Source organism: Sciurus carolinensis, unplaced genomic scaffold, assembly GCF_902686445.1.
Source record: "Sciurus carolinensis unplaced genomic scaffold, mSciCar1.2, whole genome shotgun sequence".
Classification (NCBI taxonomy): domain Eukaryota; kingdom Metazoa; phylum Chordata; class Mammalia; order Rodentia; family Sciuridae; genus Sciurus; species Sciurus carolinensis.
Window position 1 is genome coordinate 101,708 of NW_025920267.1, and position 4,495 is coordinate 106,202.

The 4,495-nt window shown below is 41.2% G+C and overlaps 1 pseudogene; it reads left to right on the plus strand.

Moving 5' to 3' along the window:
* The first annotated feature begins 3,327 nt into the window (after positions 1–3,327).
* Positions 3,328–4,269, plus strand: LOC124975397 (olfactory receptor 7G2-like; annotated as a pseudogene).
* Positions 4,270–4,495: the final 226 nt, after the last annotated feature.

A 4,495-nucleotide genomic window follows, 5' to 3' on the forward strand; every position in this document is an offset into this window, starting at 1 on the left:
AGTGGATGAGGTTAACATGGTGAAGAAACTCCTTATGTAGTCATCCATTTAAATAAAATATCCAATGGACATACAGACTTAACATATTCTAAGTTACATTCAGTGTGAAAATATTGAAGCCTTCATACGTAAAATGTTTTAAAAAGAAAACTAACACAGAACTCCACCCCCACCTATAAATTGGCTGATGAAATCTATTCCAAGGTGTTGAGCTCATGGGCATAGCTACAGAATTCTGCCTTTTGTTAATTTTGTAATTGTTTCTTGATTAAAATAACAACCTGTATTGCACCTCGAGTTCATCTTATGTGAAGGAAAAAATAATTGAAACTATTGGGATGGAAGTGAAAATGGAATTGGTGAAATGGTAAGCAGGAAGTGACAGCTATGTCTGCATTTTTGGTGGTCAGCAGTGATGAAAGAGAACGTATTAGAAGATTCTTTGAAAATATTAAAAAACATAAATTATGGCCCAGCCAAAAGCTGTCTGACCAAGGAGAAGCACCCTGGGTGTTTGCACTGGTACATTATTATTTTGGATATTTGCATATTTGCACTGTAAGTTCCACATGGTAAGGCTTGGTCTTCATGATGTGCCACTAGAGGGAGGTGCTGGGACATTTCAGACGTGGGACATAGTGGAAGGAATTCTGGTCCCTGGGTGCCTGCACTTGAAGGGGATATTGGGATCCTGGTCCCTCTTCTTTCCCTCTTTTCATACCCTTGCTGCCATGACTGAACTGGCCTCTTCTGCCATGGTCTCCCTCTATGATGTACTGTGCTGTCACTGACTAAGCAACAGACCAAGTGACCATGAAATGAAACCTCTCAAACCACGAACCAAAGTGAACCTCTCTGAAGTATTCATTACAGCAACAGAAAGCTGACTAACAATGACTTAGTTAATATTTTAGGAAGTATTATTTTTACCCACCCATATAGGAAATGTCTCCAAATTATTAAAGCAAGATTCCCAAAATGATTAATTAAAATAATGGCTTTGTTTGTAATTTAAAGAAGCCCTGGTGGAGAGATGTAAGCCTCAAGCAATGCAAGTGAACAGAAATGGGCAGAGAACTGAGTGGTGCAATCACGGCCTCAGGGGTCAGGAATCAGCCATTCTGAATCCCTCACTCCTGCAGAGCTGGTCTTCAAGGACGTGCACTCTTGGGATCAGACTGTTAGTAAAATAGCTGAACTAATGAGGACTTTGGGATATTGAGCCTGCAGAGAAACAGAGACTGAAGGCATCAGCATGGGACCACCTCCCTCAGCAGCCCTGCCCCAGCCAGGATGCAGCTCCTGAGCTCCTCCCAGAGATGAGCCTTCCTGACCAGGAACAACTGACACTATGTTAGTCTGCATTTCCTGAAATCCATCTTCCACCTTCAGCATCCAGGTGAGGCTTTTGGACAACATTCCTATTTAAACCAACCAGATGTCTAAAGTCCCATATTTGGCGTTTGGTGCGATTCATGTGTCTCATTCATTCACTGTTGAAATCATTTTAGTCCCTATACATATTATCATATGTCCATGCCTCACATGTATGTGCATCACTCAGGTCTGTGCATTTCCACTCACCTCCACTTCACAGACAGTGTTTAATCAATTTTTCCCTTCTTATTCTTCCTCCTGGCCATCAATTCCAGAATTTGTTTCATCACAGTGAACACTTCCCAGATATTTGCATTTATGATTTTTCTGTCCTTGTTCATCAGTTATTCTGACACACTATTCTCTCTGAGGATTGAAGAGTGCTCTGGGCCACAGTTCACTACTATAAGTGCAAAATCAAAAAAGAAATATCAGAGTGGGAGATCCACGTGGTGATGGTGTGCAGGTGCTTTTGTTGGATGAATTTCATCATAAATCATGACCATGGTATTTTTATACATTCATTGGAGGATAATTCAGTAAAATTGGTATAAATTCAAGGCGTACAATGTGATGGTTTGATGTAAATCAATCCAAAATGACTTCCAGAAGCAAGGTGATTAATGCATTCCACAAGCAGCTGGTTTCTTGTACAGTTGGTGATTTCTCCCTCCTCAAACTTTCTAGAGTCTGGATCACGTTCAGAGTGTGTGCTTTCCATATTGCACACAAAGGAAAATGCTGTTCTACCCAGTTATGTCTCACTCTGCAGACAAAGGCCGTTTGCTGCTCTGTGACACACCAGGGAAGTCCCAGGTTGTCCTGAGAGGATGTGTCAACTTGTAAGTGTCTGTTACGAGAATCCAAAAATTGTTTCTATTTGGATCTCTTTTGTTAGGAGCCTACACATTTCACTTTCATCTTATTTGTTGTTTTTCTTTAATTGTCATGTTGTTTATTAAATTAAGGGAAGAACTCCTTTAGAATGAGGTAGAGAATCTCGTGGCTTCCCTTTGAATGAGGACTGGCTTATGTTCCTGTGGGGGTATTCTCTGAGTTTCAAAGGTGTAGAGGCAACATTTCCTAATCTTTGCTCAGGTCCAACAGGAAGGATTCCATCTCCTTCTGTAATTGTTTTCACAGATAGGATGGACATATATTGAAAATCAGGGATGGACTGGAGGCTTTTTGTAGGGGAAATAATAAAATTGAAATTGAAATGATGACATCTGAGTGGCCAATTATCAATGCCTATACTGTACTATCCAGAGACAAGGACAGAAATTACTTAAGAATCAACTCAACAATCAGAATATCTGAGCTCAAATCCAGTCTTTGCTGAACATGCACTGTGGTTCTGATATCCATGATATAAACTCATCTTTCCTGAGTGTCCTCCTGGGTAAATCTGGATGGTAATAAAACACATAAATTTTCACATGATGATTTGAAGCAAGCCCAAATTAGGGAACCATTGCTTTAGAAGACAGATTTCCAGACTTTATTCTTGATGTTTCTTAAAATAAAGGCATGGAAAATTCTAGTTCAAAATCATGTCTCACACTTCTATTTCATTCTTAGCACTTAGCACAGTGCCTGGAAGAGAATTGGTGTTCAATAGCAACTCATTTCAATGAAAGAAATGGAGGAGAAGGAGTGTGTAATGAGGGATGGGAAGAAATTACATCACAAAAAAATGTGAATATTCATTCCAGTTCACAGTAACAAGGAGGAAACTTTTGTGTTTGATGAAGTTGTTCTCAAACTACATCAAATATTCCTAAGGGATTGTTGAAGCATAGACTGCTTGCGTTTATCCTGAGGGTGATTCAGCAGATAACTGGGGTTGGGAATCAGGGATGTGCATTTCTGTCCTCTTTCAAAGTGTTGCTGCTGTCCATATTGGTAATGATGTTTTCTACCATCTTTCCCATAGTATTCTCCAGCAACATGGAACCCACAAACCAAACAGCTGTCTCAGAATTCCCCCTTCTGGGACTGAAAAAGGACCCAGGACTGCAGTTCCTCATCTTCAGGCTCTTCCTGTCAATGTACCTGGTCACCATCCTGGGAAACCTGCTCATCATCCTGGCTATCAGTTCTGAACCCACCTCCAAAACCCCATGTACTTCTTCCTCTGCAGCCTGTCCTTTAATGACATCTGTTTAAGCACAAGCACAGTCCCCAAGATGCTGGTGAACATCCAAACACAGGATCAGAGCATCACTTTCGTAGGATATCTCTCCCAGATCTTTTTTGTCTTAAATTTTGCATAGTTGGAAAATTTTCTCCTTGCAGTGATGGCCTATGACCGGTATGTGGCCATTTGTCATCCCTTGAGGTACACAGTCATCATGATGCCCCACCTCTGTGTACTGCTGGTTCTGGTCTCCTTGTTCATCAGCTCTGTGGATGCCCTCCTTCACACTCTTTTGCTGCTGCGGCTAGGTATCCTTCTGTGAAGACATGGAGATCCCCCACTTCTTCTGTGAACTTGCTCAGGTCATCAAGCTGGCCTATTCTGATACCTCAGTGGATAATGTACTGATATATGTTGCAACTTGCATGTTTGGTGGCATTCCTCTTTCTGGGATCACCTTCTCTTACATTCACATTGTGTCCTCTGTCTTGAGAACGCCCTCAACAAGAGGAAAGCATAAAGCCTTTTCTACCTGTGGGTCTCACCTGTCTGTTGTCTCCTTGTTCTATGGGACAGGTGCAGGGGTGTACATTAGCTCTGCAGGGACTGACTCTCCCAGGAAGACATCTGTGGCTTCTGTAATGTATTCTGGGGTTCCTCAGATGCTGAACCCCTTCATCTACAGCTTGAGGAATAGGGACTTGAAGGAGGCTTTGAGGAATCTCATGGGAAAGACAACTTCCTTTCTATGATATGATGACTTCCATCTGCACATCTGTATGTTCTTTCTCTTTGGTCTATATGTCAAAATGACAGGATTCCTGTTCAGCCTGAATGTGACAAACTTGTCTTAATGCATATTTCTCATAGTTAGATAAATAATCACCATGTGCATTACAACTTGTCTTGAACCCTGACTTTACTTTTCTAACTTTGTGATATTTGACTTATGATTCCTATGAACAGAACATACTTTAT